Below are 17,621 nucleotides of genomic sequence, written 5' to 3' on the forward strand. Positions count from 1 at the left end.
TGAGGGACAGGAGGAGAGGATGAGAAGGGAAGATAGAGGAGAGAGTGAGCGATAGTAGTGAAGGTGCCCTGAGCACAGGATGTAGGTAGAGTGGACAAACGGATTTGGATGTAGTGAAGGGAGGGACAGCTAGAGGGAAAGATGATAGAGAAATGGGGTAGAGTTGATAGAGGATTATATAGATAGTCAAGAGAGAGAGAGAGGTTGGAGGAGCGAACTAAGGTAGAGTGGATATAGGTTTGTATAGATAGTCAAGGGAGGGAGAGGTTGAAGTAGAGCTGAGAGAGAACTCAGGGGTAAAGGTAGAGTGGATAGAGTGGGGTAGGTAAAGTGGACAGAGGGAGAACTGAGGGGTAAAGATAGAGTGGATAGAGTGGGGTAGGTAAAGTGGACACAGGGATATAGAGATGGTGAGTGATGGTAAGTAGAGAGGTAGAGGAGGAGAGATCACTAATAGATGGAAAAAAATGGTAAGTTGTATTGAGCCATCTCTTTATATAACTCCTTGATACAAGTGAAATAGTGAGAGTAGGGAGTGTGGAGGTTGAAATGGTTCCAAAGAAAAAAAAAGTGGACGAGTCACTAGCAATGTCACTATTGCCTCCTCAATTTTTTATATTGAAAGCAATACTCTCTAGATCTTTAAGGTCTCTTTCTATAGTTTCCTACCACGTTAAAACTCTGTTCTTCTTCTTATCTCTCTCTCTCTCTCTCTCTCTCTCTCACACACACACACACACACACACACACACACACCACACATCAACAGATTAGATTCCTTTGACTAGCTTGGGTGTTGGTACCACCACAATTGATGGAGGTTGTGTATATTTCCTTATTCTCATATGCAATGAAGAATAAGAGTATGTATACACGTGGGCGCGCGGTCGGACATTGGATGTTTGGGCAAAAGACGGAACACCTTTATCCCAGCAATCTCCCACTTAAAGGCAATGCGCAGATAAGTGAGGCCTACTAGATAAACTACTAGTATGTACTAGAAAACAGGTGAGAGACTCTCTCAACCTACGCCCACTGGCTCACTCTGTCAATCTACACACAGTCATATCAGCTCTGGTGGTAGGCGAGTATGCGTACCCACACTAGAGGCTGCATGTAAATCTTGTAGACAACTCTGTATGGTTTGCAAAGCTCCACAAGTGACATGTTAGTGTCAGCCACCGTACGGCTGACAATCCCTGTTGTAAATTCTCTCACTGCAGCTGCTAGGCCGGGCCTCAATAGTAACAAGTCGAACATGAGACACCCAAACGCTAATGAAATTTGTATATAACTGGTTGTACTCGGCTCCCCTGCGCTATTTACAATCACTGCATCCTCAAGACTACCCAACGCATATGGATGTGTCAACACCGACACTGGGGAAGCTACGTCCCTCTCACCCATAAATAGAATTGTGCATTTTGGCCCAACTCATCAACCTCTAACATGAGCATATCAAAAAACTCCATATATGTCAGCTATGTCTGTGTATCTAGGGAGAAGACCTACTCTACCTCTGCCTGCACAAACTCTGACAACACCTATTGTGTCTCACTTGAGCATGATGGAGATCACTGGCAAAAGGGACACGTTTTGTCTCTTGATCCAGCACCAAAACCAAGACTACACCATCTTGAACCTCAGACACACGCATAGGATATACCAGGTTGCTGCGAGCTCCTCTTGTAATCACTAGTGAATCGCAATGCATCTAGAAAGACTGCTCTCTAAGCAGTATCTGACAGCCAAAATGTGCCAACTGTCTCACAGAGATCAAGCTCTATCTCACCTGAGAAACATAGTCTACATGTCGTAGCATGTATGATGCAGCACTGGGCAAAGACAAACAAACGTCTCCAGCACCCTCTATGTCAAATGCCGAACCATCATCCAAGTGCATAAATCCAAATCTCCCACTAGAAAATGTGCTAAACCACTCACGACATGGTGTGAAGTGGAAAATTGCATTGCTATCTAGTAACCTTTGTGGAAAAAGTGTGCTGACCATAGACAAATCAACAAGAGGTACACTGGAGGCAAGCGTGATATCATCGTCACTGGCATAGACTGCCACTACAACTGCCTCTCTAACCTATGTCAAAGTCGCGTTTGCACTACGCATACATCTCCGTTGTTGCCTCATACGTCCGAAACAACGGCGTCTAATGTGCCCTGTGTGATTGCAATGCCAACAACACAAGTATCGATAAGAATGAGACCGTTATCTCTCAAAAGTCACCGTAGTGGACTCTACACTGTCACACATATCTGCAAGTGTTAGCAGATCCCCGCGAGACGGACGTCTATAGCATAGCGATCTGGCACTAACATAATGTCAATACTCAGGGAAGTGACTCAGATGGGGCATAGAGACTCTTTGAGATCGTCAATCTCAAGAAGTGAACCTTAACAAGCAAACACAACAACTCTACAAGCAAACCAACACTCAGTGATCAGGGAAATCTGCCTATGTCCTTTCTCACAGCTCTAGGTCATCACACCATTTCGGCACTCAAACGGACTCAAAATGCAACAAAACTTTACAAGGAGGTCTAGGACACCTAGGGGCACTATCCTACCAAGTCTGGTTGCAATCCAGCAAGGTACCAAAATCACAATCCATCATGAAAAAGGTCCTGAAAACTGCAACGAAACATACCAAAAATGTCGCCCTATGGTCTAAGAACACTCTCCTATGGTCAAAACGACTATAAATAGTAATTTACGCACTCAAATTTTCAATTAAGGCTCACAGATGCGTAGTCGCGAACCACAACTTACACTTGAATGAAAGAGCAAAGAAAGAGGAACACAATGCAAGTTTCAAAACTGAAATTTGATTACCCATTTATTAGCTGCGATGATTACAAGTTGGAGCTTTGTAGTCGCTTGAGCGTACGTACATCTAAGCTCTTTCTTCTCTCAAGATAAGCCTCCTTTCACATTAAATTTATTGACCTTTATACCCAGGGCTTTCTAAATGGCCAGTAGCCAGTTCACATGGACTTTTACAAATGCCATGATAGCATTACAACTCAGGGAATTGATGACCTACTACTCTGGAATCAAGATTTACCCAAAGTATCACTACACTAGCTCGGCAAAATTATTGACTACAAATAAGGTGTCCGACTACGAATCCGACGAGGTGGACGTCTATTTGATCTGTCTCTTAACATTCTCCCCTTCCTAATTTATGTCGTCCCTTGACAGGACCTTGTGCAGTCTTGTCATAGGATTGTCTTCAACTTTGTCTTTAAGGTTGGACTTCAGCTTGTGAAGTGCTTTGTCATTGATGACGTTCCCACCTTCCTTGAGTGATTTGTATTTGCCATGTTGTTGATACATGATTTAATTCTTGATTTTTGAGGCAACTTTTCTTCTTGTTGTGCATTCGCCTCTTTGTTGCCAATCTTAGTCGTCATCGAAAGATGGAAGTTGATGTGTCTAAGCTTGTAGAACTGATCCTCTTTGTGGTGTGGACTTTTTGATGGATTTTCTTTCAAGGTCCGCTGCAATTTGAGTTTTCCACAATAGGTAGCCAATGTTGAAGCACTGTGTGAGCTACGTATGGTTGTTGTGGATAGCTCGCTTGCTGAATTTTTCATTGCTTGTCGTTGTAGGCAGTTTTTAACTTGCCATTTTTTTTATGGATCTTTGCTGCTTGCGACAATAAGCATGTTGTGATTTACAACTTTATCTCCAAGTCATTGATGATTGATTTGGGTAGCCATTTCCTTATTGTTGATGTAGAAGGAATATATACAAGAAGTTGATGATGAGGGTTTTGTAGATTAGGGTCTTAAAACCTGGATGACCAAAGGGAAAAACCCGGTGGGAAAAAGGTGCCTTTCATACCCGCTCTTATTGGAGTTGAGCATTTGGATTTGAAGTACCTGTCATGCAAGGTGAGTGCTTGGGAGAAACAAAGGAAGAGTGTCTAATGCAAGTGCCAATTATGGGACACTCCGATATGCATACAAAAAATTTATCGAACAAAAGCATGTAGTGTAAGAGATGGAGTTCATGGGTACTTCAAGGAACAAATGTAGCATATGTGACATCAAAGGACGTCTCAATAGCTTCCACGTTTCCAAGAAGGGTTTTTGATGTAGAAGCTTGTCCACTCATACCTCACTGTGCTAAGTGCGTGAGTGTCTTTTGGAGTTCCTCCTTCACTTACCACTATACTAAAATGACTTTGACTCTTATGCTCACCTATACCAACATTAGCAACACAACCTAATTATGCTCAACTCTTCCAGCTTGAGCAGTACCTAGAATAGCTAAGATGCTTAGACCACTCAAAATATTACATGAAGGTTTGGGACTAGTGCCTCACTCATTTAGTGGCTTAGCTGTCCGACTCTGACTTTTATGCCATGTATTTTTAATGGCGACTTGGACTTACCTATTCAAGGCTAGAAACCCAATTCCATAAGTTCTAAAAATTTAGGCCTCTTCCATTGTGTTGGTCATTGGATGCCACCATGTTGTCGAGTAGACTGGCATATTTTGGCTCCTCTTAACTTGCTTGTCGTATGTTGTCACTACTTTGTGAAACAAGTTCTGTAGCAGTTGTAGAGACTGATGGGGCCTTTGCTTTATCTCCCATGAAAAGCGGTTGAATCTGTGTGTGGGTTCTTTATCTCCCATGAAAAGCGGTTGAATCTGTGTGTGGGTTCTTTGTGATTGAGTTTCCATTAGCAATTTTGGAACCTATCTTGTTTTTGGTCTGTGTGTGACCGTCTTTTGCATTTGCTTCTTTTCTCGATGACTTGATGGACACTAGGCTCTTATATCCCCTGGGAAAAATTCATGATCCATGTTTATCTTAGGGATAGGTGTTGAATGTAAAATAGCACTATCATCTTTTTGGTTTCTAATCGATTCCCATAAGGATTATGGCCACGGTTCTTCTACCTCCGGAATAGGCATCACTGCTTATGAGCCCACCCCATTTGTGGTATTGGCTACTTCCCTTGTATCTAAAGGTGCCTCAACTCCCGGCTCTTCCTTGGCTCTGTTTACAATACCATGGCCTTTCAATTCTTGGATTTTTTGTGGATTAGCACCTCCATTTTTGGAGCATCTCGAACATGTGGTCCCATAAGAACTTGGGTTTTCCGGATGAGCTCCTTGCACATTTACAACCTCTCTTTTTTATACCCTAGATGAGGATATATTAGCCATCTATCCTCTTGGGCTTGATTGGGTTTTAGCCTAGCTTCATAGGCCTTCAAAATTGCATCTAAAGGTTCAACAACTTTGTCAACCAAGACTGAACCTCCCGAATTAGTCTTTGACTCTTTAGGTCCCTTTGCGTTTTTCTTGCTCGTGTTTAAGTTGTTCTCTTGTTTGATTCAGTTCAGTTTCCAAAGCAGCTTTCTCATGTAGCCTTTTTGCGTTCATTTTGTCCCTTTTGGCTTTCCACGATTTTTTTCATGTTCTCACCGATATGTTCTCAATTTCTGTTTGAACAGGCAATGTGGCTTCCTCCTCAACAATTGTGTTTTTAGCAGCTTCTTGAGCTTGAGCTCGAGTCATCACATTTAAAGGAATGGCGGGTTCTACCTTGGATCCGCTTGAAGAAGGCATCACGCCTACAATGTTCATTGTTGCTTTTCCCTTGTAGTCTAGATTCTTAGCACGGTGTTGGCGTAGGTGGTCTCTCCCACAACGTTTACAGAATCCAAATAATTCTATTTGTGGCCCCTTGTTTGGACAACTTCGTGCTAAATGGTCACCTCCACACTCATAGCATGGACCTTCCTGTTTCATTGTTGACAATCCAGCCAATGGTTGTTCTTGCCTGGTAAGAATGTTCTTTGAACCAGGCTCCAGATTGGCTATGAACATGAGCGTATTTGCATCCATGGAGTACTGGTTTTTCACAGGTTGTGGCACATACGTTGGCTGAGTGTAGTTGACTACTACTCTACCATCATTCAAAAGATGTGGTTGCTACCCTAGCATTTGTTGCATCTTTGGTTGAGTGCTACACCATGGAGTGGGATGATCCCCTCCACAAGTATTACGTCTCCTCAATTGAGGTTGTCGTACATTCAGATTTTTTTTGTAGCCTTGGTTTATTCTTCTAATGACCCCCTCGACCACTTGATCAATGATTGGTTCCTAAGGAGTTTGAACATCTTTCTTTCTTGTGGGTTCACTCTTTGGAGATGAGGCACTACTAGCCGTGTTGTCTGTATCTTCAGTCACCTCTCCATAGGACTTACAATTGTCAACTAAATATAGAGATTCTCTATTGACTTGGTCAAACATCGTGCATCCTTTCAAATGTAGGTCCTTTTTTAGAATCTCATTTTTTAAGCCCTCAATGAAGAGAACTGATAATCTCTCATCTTGCGATAACTCTCTCACAGGACATCTGTCTATGTATTGTTTGAAGCAAAGTAGAGCTTCCTTCACTTTTTCGTTTGCTTTTTGTTTGAATGCGTAGATTTGGGACACCGTGTTGTGTTCGATCCCCCTTTTCGAGAACTTCTCTACAAATTCTTGTAAGAGTTGTGCTATGTTGGGAAAATCATCTTTGTTTAGAGGTTGGAACCAAGTCAAAGCTGTTCCTTCTAATGTCAACCCAAATCCCTCATATTGAGTTTAAAAATTTGCAATTTGTTCAGCTCTCAAAACTTGTTTGAAGAGTAAGACATGAGCATATGGATCCCTTGATCCATTGTATTTTGTTTTAACACATTGAGTCACTTGATATGGTCTTAATCTTTGTGGTTCAGTCACCAATCTAACCAATTTGTGGTCTCTTGCAAAAACGTCTCTCGTACTCTCCTCTTGTTTTGGAGAAAATCCCGGTGGAATCCTCTCTAAAGTGTACTTTGGCATCGTTTTTGTCTAAAAGTAAGTAGAGATCAGAGTACCCTTGTATGTATACCGTTCTAAGTCAATTGGATCAATAAGTTTGTACTCTCTTAGATACTTATCTACCATCAAAACTCGCACTCCATGGGCATTTGTATATGTGAAGGCATAGAGATTCTTATGGGTGGTCTACTCTCTAGCATATGATTCTACACACTGATAGAAGGTATATGGCTCCCCATTTACCTTGTGAATTTGTAGAATCCATCATGAGTGTAATCTATAAGAACTCGCATGGCTTCATTGGTTCTAATGAATCTTACGTTCAGTTTATTGATCAGAGGATGTCTCTCCTCTATGTATTCTCCCAATCCCCCTGTTGAAGGCATTGCAGTTTTTCATGTCTCTGAGTGGAGTAGAAAACCTTGGTGGTGGATTATTTGTCATAATAAAAGACTCACCCAAAACTCTCAAGAGAGTCCTTGACAATCCTACTTTTTCTTAGTGCAACTTATCCCTTTTTGGCTCTGGTAAGGTCTCTCAAAATTCAAGAATTTGTGACTTTTTGGCCTCTAGAAACTGGTCTTGGGGTACCCTAAAAGTTTTCATTTAGGAAACTTGGGAAGCAAGCTTTCTTCCTAGCTATACTTGACTCAATTTGGAGTTGTCTATCAAAAGTTAGAGTACTTTTGGTAAACTGCACTTGAAACAATACTCAAAACAATTCCAGGACCAGAACACGGGAACTTTGGCTTGTATCTTGGTCTCTAGAAGGTATTTTTAGCTCAAACTTGAGATTTGGGATGTCTTCAAGTATGTCTACAAGATCATCAACTTAGATACCCCAACCATGCTGAGGTACATGGATTGCGATCCATGTTCTTGTGTCAAATTTTTTTCTCCAAATTTTGACTATGTGTAGACAAGGTCATATGCAGGCTTTGTACCAATTTTCATCAAATTCTGAGGTTGAGGTACATGGATCGCAATCCATGTTCAACCACATCTAAACTTGATCTCTTAAGAGCTTGTTCCTGACTATGTCCACACAAGCTAAATCTCAAATCTTTTTGGATTTGGACTTGTTTTGACAGGTTAAATGGCCAATACCAGGTCTGCACTGCGGTTTTCTGTCAGTCATCTATTTTGCTTCCTTCTTTCCCAAATTTGTTGGTTTTTTCCAAAATTGGACTTGGGGATATGTTTCTTTATGTATGCACTACTAATCTGGAAAGTTTTAGGTCAAGTTGTCACTATGGGTACATGGATCACGATCCATGTTTGGAGCCCAAATTGACTTCTCTTGGTACCATCATATTCAGCATGATTAGGAGGTTCTATGGTATCAGTTTTTTTGAAAATGGAACTCTGGATTGAAAATTATGTCAATTTTGGCACTTGCACTGAGTACTTAGCAATTCTGGGCTTTTAATCTGGTTTTTTATATCCAAATTCAGTTTTGAGAAGACCACTAGATTCCTTGTCATGTCCTCTAGCTATGGTGCAAATATGGTATCAGTCTATGACAAAGGAACATGGATCGCGATCCATGTACCTATGTGTCAGATTGCACTGAAACTTGGCACACAGCTTCCCCTTGGTCTCCTGATGCTAGCTATGTGGTTTTTGTGTGATTTGGACTTGTTTAGGCCAAGCAAAAGTCAATCCCTAGGTCTGTTTTAGGGTCTTCCTCTTTGAACAGTTTTTTGCCCTTTCCACCCAGTTTTTGAACTTTTTTGACAAAAATTCTTTGGAGACTTTTGCTCACAATGGTCTATGCTACAGAGCTGGAAAAGTCTCTGTTTAAAAATTTCCTAGGGATACATGGATCATGATCCATGTTCCACTACTTTTGGATATGAATCTTGGTGTGCTGATAGCTTGTGATGTTTGCAGCATGCTCCATAAAGAATTTTTGAATTTGGAGCAGTTTTGCCCTACCAAAACTGACTTCTACAGTATGCTTACAGTTTTGACAATGTTCTGTTTTTTTCTCTTTTGACCACTTTTTACAACTTTTTTGCATATGGTTCTTTTGGGGAAGTTGTTCCAAGTGGTACCCCCTATCTACTGGTCTAGTTCTTGTGCAAAATTTCAAAAAAGATACATGGATTGTGATCCATGTTTTGAAGCCAAATTTACTTTTCTTCGTACCGTTAGGATCAGCATGTTAACTAGATGTTATGATATCAAAAGTTTTCGATTTGGACTAGTTTTTGTCATTCAAAAGCAAGTTCTTCTATCTGTCCTGCGGTTTCTGGCTATCTGGCAAAATTTTGGTGTTTTGATCAACTTTTATCAATTTTTGGCTATGGTCCCTTTCGGCAAAGTTGTTCCACTAGTTATCAGGGATGTATTTGTCAAATATCATCCCCAAATGTCAAAGGGTACATGGATCGCGATCCATGTTTGACACCTTTTTTTCATGAATTTTGTTCTTCAGGTTCTCTATCCTCCGTAGAAGCCAAATCTCACCGCTTTTTGAATTTGGATCCCAAAAAGTTAAAAAACCTCAACTTTTGTGTCTGCAATGCCTGTTTTGCTGTTTTTGCCCTAACAATCAATTGTAATGTGATTTTTTGCTTTTTCTTTTAAGAAAATTTGATCAGACCAATATCCCATTAATGCTCAGTGTCACTGATCATTTTTCACCAAAAATGGTCTCTGGGGTACATGGATCGCGATCCATGTTCCTCCACAAAATTTGGCCAAACTTTACAGATTGCTTCTAGAGAGTCTGTTGATGCTCTTGATCCACAAATTTTTGAGTTTGGATCACTTTTGAAGTCTCTACCATCAAATTTTTAGAATGCCCAAATTTGATGGTGGTAGTTTCTACTTATCCTACTCCTAAGTACTGAAATGGAACATGAAAGAAAAATAAACAAAACGGTACAAAATAAATTCAAAATGAAAAACAAAACAGCACTCTGAAAGCATAGAGAAAATTAGAGAAAGAAATTCTTTTGGCCATCTCACTCACAACCCTCTTTACTTCTCAAGAATAGATCTAGCAAGTCCTCGACTTCTAAACTCTATCAAGCACTAAACCCTGTGTCTAGCTGCTTCACTACTAAAGTGTAAATGGAATGGAGAGACAAATCTTCAAAAAAGAACGCTCTAAATACTCACTAGGTCACTCACCATCTAAGGATCATATCCCCGGCGGCAACACTTTTAGCGGGCGCCGCGATGGACGTCTGTAGCATAGCGATTTGGCACTAACATAATATCAAGATTTATGCAGAGTATCACTACACTAGCTCGTCAAAATTATTGACTACAAATGTGGTGTCCGGCTATGTGTCCGGCCAGGTGGACGCCCGTTCGATCTCTCTCTTAACAGCAACCATAAGTGAATGGCTAAGAACCCAAAGTATGGTGAGAAATCTAGGAAAAATCTAGCAGAATCTCCCCTGTAAACTGAGCAAAACCTCAAGTACAATCTCAACCATAACCCATGCCAAACTGACAACAAAGTGAGAGGTAACTAGACCACTACACAATGCTCAACCGAGCGTAAAGCGCATAACCATATACGCAAGTAAAGAGCAAACTAGCTCAAAACGCGTCCCACAAGAGAAACTACTTGCAAAAATTTGAGAAAACCTGTGAAACCTGTGATTGAGAGACTGTAGCCACACAAGCATACGCAAATCCTCACTCCTGCGAGAGTGGGTACAAGAATACCAAATTGTGTCCAAACTGACAAAACCTGTGAAAGTGAGAGTGAACACTCGATCATTGTCAAAGTTGGAGCCTATCTCGATCACTAAACCATCAGAGAGCAAACTGCGAATTCGCATAAACCATGGCGAGAAATCCTAGGAAAATTTGGCAGAGTTTTTCCTCGAAACTGAACAAAAACTCCAAAAAAAAAAGTCTCACCAAATGGCATGAAAACTAGACACACAATGTCTCAGTAAACAGATCCACAAATGGTCTACATACACTGCCAAAAGCCTGGCAAATTGGCTCACTCTTAACCGAGTGGCTCTATGGACGTGTACCTATCCAAAAACACATGTAAACCTGTAAATCTGCTACCTACGAGCTATCTAAGCTCAAGTTGTCTCCACATATGCATACATAGGATGAAACTGCACAAAACCATGCAAAAACTGCTCTTTAGTGCTCCACACAAGCTGCACTGTAACCTGTGAGCAAAACCGTTGAGAAACTGGTAGCTACTACCTCATTGATTGGTAAACACGTCGATATTGGAAATGTCGTCAAAGAGCTGTGTGTGCTCAAGGAAAAACACGCTCCGGAATGGGTCGTCGAAGCCGAAAATGTTGGTATGCGTCGTCGAAGCCGAAAACTTGGAGAAAACCGTCGAAGTCAAAAAAGCCGGGGATTGCCGTCAAAGCCGTCTTCTACCGACAGGTGGAAGTGCCAAGGCTATGGCCGCCTGTGCTCAAAGTCGAGAAAAACACTCGATGTCAGCTTTCATCGTCGGGCGAAAGCGTGCTAGCCAAGTAGCTGCATGATAGGTGTCAAAACTGATGCGCTAAGCCGTAAACGTGAAACATAGAGAAGAATGCCGAGACGCTGAGAAAAAACGTCAAAATTGGTGTCGAAACCGATGTCGGGTCGTCGAAATCCAAAGTCAAGAAGGAGGAGAAAAATCACCGAAAAGGTCTGCGAAATCGCGTCGATGTTGGGTGATGTTAGGGCTTACTCACCTAAACGCGATCGTGTCGCTCTATCTCCACTCGCTCGCTCTCGTGCCGATGATGAGCTTGCAAAGATCTACTATCACCAAAATCGAAGGGGGGATGTCGAAGCTTCACAGTGCTCATTCCCTTTCTCTTGTTTGCTCCTCACCTGTAGCTGATGGTCAACGTTGCCCTAGAGTGCACTGCACCCGCTTGCTTGACTCGGTGTTGCAATCCAATTCGACCCGGCTTTCCCTTGCTTGGCTTCCTTGCCTGCACATTGTCCGGTTGCTTTCTGCAATCCTCTCCCTCAATTGCCAGCGCGAGCCTTGACCTGCTTGGCTCACAAGCCTTCAATTGCCCCATGTGTTGCTCAGGGCCCTGCTTCACCCGGTACAGGCTACCCGCCCCCCCCCCCCCCCCCCGGCCCCCCCCCATGCCTGCTATTCGGTTGCAAGCTTTTCGAGGCTCTTGAAGCGAGAGAGAGAGAGAGAGAGAGAGAGAGAGACTATTTTCTATTTCTCTTTTTGAGTGCAATTGTGCACTGCTCGACCACCTTGCATTTAAGGTTTCAAAAAAATGCTTTGTACACACTGTGTGAGCGTGTGTGAGCGTGCGCGTGCGCGTGCGTGTGTGCGCGTGTGTTTTGTCACCACACACCCATTCCCCCCAATTCCAAGCTCTCGACTTTACCTGCTCCAAGTCCCTCCAAGCCCCGCTACTCCAAACCTTCAATTCCCCCCATTGCAATGCTTGCCCGATTCTGTGCACTCTAGGTCCGATTTGCCTCAATGCAAAACAGTGTGTGTGTACCACACATCGCCATTCCCAAGCTTTTCAAGCTTTCTTCGTATGCTCTGTTTTTGCTTCTCCAACCTCTGCAGATCTACAATTGCTGCAAGATTTCTCAAGAATCTCCAAGATCTCCCTCCAAGCCAAGAGGGGTTGCGCACGCCGGGTAGCCGAGAACTTCCGACCTCGCTTGATCTCTCCGGTTTGTGCCGGATCCGCCCCGTATCAACCGGATCCAGTGCCCGCAAGCACCGAGCTCCGTCGCTGCCGAGAGATCACTGCCGCCGCCGAACCAAAGCTCTGATACAATTATGAGTGTGCGAATGCGTGCATGCGTGCGCGGTGCGATGCGTGCGGGGAAGGGGAAAGAGCACAAGACCGTGTGGGTGGAGCAACCTCAAGAAGTAATGATGATGAGCTCTTTATTCTCATATCTAATGAAGAATAAGAGATATGAGAATAAGGATATGTACACACATGGATGGGTGGGCGGACATTGGATGTCCAGGCAAGCAAAAGGCGAAGCGCCTTTTCCCCTAACAATTTCAAGAATACCTGGATAATTTTGTACTGGTATTCTTTGATGACAAAGAGTCTATTCTAAATATGTGAAGGAGCATGAAGAATATATATGCAAATTATTGAGTCTCTTTCGACAACATCACTTATATGCCAAAATGAGAAAATGTTTTTTTTGTACCCCGAAATCAGCTATCTTGGATTTATCATCTATACTATATATGAAGCAGCTCGAACTTTTCAAGCAAGGAGAAGGCATCCACTTGTCACTCTTAGGTTCACTTAAAAGAAAACTTTGCAAAATGTTTCATTCCTGGCCTTGGAACCTGTGAACCATTTCAGCTTTCAAATTGACAAGTTTAAAAAAAGGATTGACTTTACTTTTTCATTTAAGGAAGACTTTATTTATCCTTGTGAAAGCCACTTTTGGGTGGCTCAACTTTGCTTTTCAAAAGCTAATGGCCCTAAAAATTAAAAATTTAAGGAATTGTTCGTATGTGCACTAGCAAAATTTTAGTGGTTTACTTCAAGGCAAAATTGGAATCTAGCTAAGATTTTGCAATTTTAGACCATTAAAAATATTTAAGCCCACTTTTTATCTAACATCGGACTCGAATAGTCTCAAAATAAAAAGACGTGTGTGTATGTGTGTGTGTGTGTGTGTGTGTGTTGGGGGGGGGGGGGGTTTCAAAGAGGACACCAAATCTTTTTTCATGATCGAAATAATTTAAAGTAAATAAGGGCCACACTAAAAACTCTTTTGAAGAATTGATGGTATTTATACTAAAACTTGCAGAATTTTGTTGGTTTTTTCAAGGTAAGCTTGGAATCCTGGGGGGGTGTGTCACTATATGTAAAACCTATATCAGGTGTCTTCAAGCACTATTTATAAAACCCTTAGCTATGAATTTCTCACCAATAAAAGGGAGCATTTTCTATTCAATTTGTAAAGTGTTTTTCAAGAATAGTTTTTCCATTATAACACTTGCAAAATTTATTAGCTCAAGTTTTATAATTTTAGCTGGTTGAAGGAACATTAAACTTTGTTTCTTTTTGTGAATGCGGGTTTCCAACATACCCAAAATGGAAGGGTATGAGAGGCACTCAAAAGATGCACGCTCAATATATCCACAATCACTCTCTCAGGACCTTGAGCACAAGCTATGCACCAAGAGGAGAGGTGCACTTATCAAAAATTTGTTGCACCCTTGCATGGGACATACTTGAAGAATTGTCAGTATTTACATTAACACTTGCAAAATTTATTAGCCCAGGTTTTATAATTTTAGCCGGTTGAAGGAACATTAAACTTTATTTCTTTTTGTAGACGTGGGTTTCCAACATACCCAAAATGGAAGGGTACGAGAGGCACTGAAAAGATGCACGCTCAGTACATCCACAATCACTCTCTCATGACCTCGAGCACAAGCTATGCACCAAGAGGAGAGGTGCACCTATCAAAAATTTGTTACACCCTTGCATGGGACACCAACACAAGAGAGAGAGAGAGAGAGAGAGAGAGAGAGAGAGAGAGAGAGAATTGTCATCCTTTTGGAGTGATCCACTCTCTCCACTTGTGTGCATACATACACTTATACACACCTACAAACATGTGTGTGTGTGTGAGAGAGAGAGAGAGAGAGAGAGAGAAAGAAAGAGAGAGAGAGAGAGAGAGAGAGAGAGAGAGAGAGAGACCCAATGTCCATGCTTTTCTTAGCCCCAGCAACGTGCGGGTCACACACTAGTATCTTCAAAAGGGATCTCGGTGGATTTTGCAAAGGTTAAGGACATAATAGAATGGCCACAACCCAAAACTATCAGCGAAATTTGAGGCTTCTTGGGTATTACAAGATGGTTCATAATATTTGTCAAGGATTATAAGCTCATTGTTGTACCCTTGACTCAATTACTCAAGAAATCATCCAAGCTTACATGGGAGAAAGAGCAAGAAGATTGTTTTCAACAACTAAAACAATACCTCACCTCTGCTCCCGTACTCAAGTTACCTGATTTCACTCAAGATTTTGAGATAGTGACAGATGCAAGTGGACTCGCCGTAGGAAGAGTCTTAAATCAGGAAGACCGACTAGTCGCCTTTACTCCACAAAAATTCAGTATTCATGAGTTGAATTATCCAACTCATGATCTAGAACTTTTGGCTATTATTCACGCTCTCAAACTGTGGAGCCATTATCTTTTGGCACGTCAGTTTCAGCTAATCACTGACCATCAAAGTCTAAAAAATGGAATTTCTCCCAACCAACACTCAACATGATGCAACAACACTGAATAAAGCTTTTGCAGGAGTATGACCTTCAAATAGAGTACAAACCAGGTAAGGAAAATGTGGTTGTTGATGCCCTCAATAGGAAATCCTTTTATCTTCAGATTTTACAAATCCTTGTCCAGGAGGACGCAACGGCAAAGGAAAGAGTGTTCCATGTTGAAGTCATTATGCAGAGGCTCTTCTACTACCCCTTTGTTCACACTACTTGGTGGAAAAGAGAGGGTGGAAATTTTGGAATAATATAAACAATGCTGAAAGAGCAGATTTGGAGTTATTTTTGTATGTGTGGCAACCAAGTGGACAACTTTTGCAGACGTAGATGGTGGAAAAAGGGGAGGGGGGGGGGGGGGGGGGGGGGGGGACAAAAAGGGAATTCTCTATCGTAAGCTAGCATGAAATTGTGTTACTGTCATCGCATCGAGTGAAGCCCTTTTTTGAGGGGGGACAAAAGGGAATTCTCTACCGTGAGCTAGCATGAAATTGTGTTGTTGCCTCTGCATGGTGTGAACCCCTTTTCCTACATGGCTTGCAACCATTGGTTGCCTTTGCATACTCTTCTTTTGCCGTCACCTACAATGAACCCACCCTAAATTGTTTACAAGAGTCCACCAGGGACTGCTTAGTAGGCGGAAGGGTAATTTTAGTCCTAAAAGGGACAGCCCTTTCGCCAAAAGGCACTCAAACTTTTTGGTCTAGGGCGATCGAACTAAATTCAAAGACTCTCAAAGAGTTCCAGAGGACCAAAAAATTTTATTGATGGATTTTATGGTTTGTAATGGATTTCTATTGGAGGTATTCCACCCTGCGGCCAGCTAATTATCGATTGGAACGAACTCCGGCTAACGAGGATTATGTCAAAAATTTCTTTTCTTAATATATCCTCGAGTATGCACAAAAGAAAATAAAATTGAAAAGGGCATACCACCTCGATCACGTTTGACGATATACCTACTGAAAGAGTCGAGTGCACCCTCAACATATTGTGCACATAAATTTTGAAAGAAGGCTTCGAGATTTTAGCAGCCTACATTTTGGAATGTAGGGGACGCTCTTATAAGATTTTCTAAGATCTAGGTCACGTGGAGCATGGCTTGCGCAATTGTTCGCAACCGGTAATCGAGGAAGTAGCCAGCCGCTACTAGCGTCGTACACAAACTGAAAAAGCTGATTTTGTTTTCGTCTTTTTTTGGAGTTATTTTTGTATGTGTAGCAACCAAGTGGACAACTTTTGCAGACGTGGATGGTGGAAAAAGGTCTCGGCAAGGGGTGCCGGGGGGGGGGGGGGGGGGGGGCAAAAAGGGATTTCTCTATCGTAAACTAGCGTGAAATTGTGTTACTGTCATCGCATCATGTGAAGCCCTTTTTTGAGGGGGGACAAAAGGGAATTCTCTACCGTGAGCTAGCATGAAATCGTGTTGTTGCCTCCGCACGGTGTGAACCCCTTTTCCTACATGGCTTGCAACCATTGGTTGATTTTGCATACTCTTCTTCTGTTGTCACCTGCAGTGAACCCACCCTAAATTGTTTACAAGAGTCCACCAAGAACTCCTTAGTAGGTAGAAGGGTAATTTTAGTCCTCAAAGGTACAACCCTTTCGCCAAAAGGCACTCGAACTTTTTGGTCCAGGGCGATCGAACTAAATTCAAACACTCTCAAAGAGTCCCAAAGGACCAAAAAAATTTATTGATGGATTTTATGGTTTGTAATCGATTTCTATCGAAGGTATTCCACCTCTAAGGCCAGCTAGTCATCATATGTAAAAAGTCCCTTCGATTGGACGAACTCCGGCTAATGAGAATGATGTCCAAAAAAAAAAAAATCTTAATATATCCTCGAGTAGGGAGTACCCGACTGGGCTAAATTGAAAAAGGCTGAGAATCTTGCGGTATACTCACAGGAAAGGCGAACAGGGGCTGAGCCTGCAAAAGGAAGGCGGGTGGGAAGTTAAGAGGCAGGTGGTGGCGGAGCGTGCAAGGGAGGTAGGTTCGCCCTGAGCACTGCCCAATGCATGCCAGGTGATGGAGACGAGCAGGAATTGAAGAGGATTGGGGGAAACATTTGTTTTTTAAGTGCAAAGAGCTTCATGTTGCAACCTGTCATTGTTGCAGATGTGGTTACTGCAACGGCTCAAGAGTCAATCCTTCATGCGCATGGGTTCGAATACCCTCAAACTTTTGGCTTGACCTCGGGTCGGTGAGGGGGGTGGAGGGGGAACGCAGGAATCTGTCAAGATTTTGGGTAATAAAATGGAGTAGCCAGTAGTAGGGGATACCAGCGAGAAAAGAAAATAAAATTGAGATGGGCATACCACCTCGATCACGTTTGACGATATACCTACTAAAAGAGTCGAGTGCTTGCCGCACCCTCAACATATTGTGCCCGTAAAATTTTGAAAGAAGGCTTCGAGATTTTATGTAGGGGACGCTCTTATAAGATTTTCTAAGAGCTAGGTCACCTGGAGCATGGCCTGCGCACTTGTTCGCAACCGGTAACCAAGGAAGTTTTTGGAAGAGCCAGCGTCGTAC

The 17,621-nt window shown here is 42.3% G+C and overlaps 1 long non-coding RNA gene across 1 annotated transcript; it reads right to left on the bottom strand.

The window, feature by feature from the left end:
• Nucleotides 1-10,732: 10,732 nt before the first annotated feature.
• On the bottom strand, nt 10,733-13,341 carry LOC147428308 (uncharacterized). Its single transcript, XR_015186062.1, has 2 exons — nt 11,035-13,341; nt 10,733-10,940 (listed from the first exon to the last, which is right to left on the bottom strand). It is a non-coding gene; the product is annotated as an uncharacterized LOC147428308 (long non-coding RNA).
• Nucleotides 13,342-17,621: the final 4,280 nt, after the last annotated feature.

This window comes from Adiantum capillus-veneris, chromosome 23, assembly GCF_014529385.1.
Source record: "Adiantum capillus-veneris isolate H3 chromosome 23, ASM1452938v2, whole genome shotgun sequence".
Taxonomy (NCBI): Eukaryota; Viridiplantae; Streptophyta; class Polypodiopsida; order Polypodiales; family Pteridaceae; genus Adiantum; species Adiantum capillus-veneris.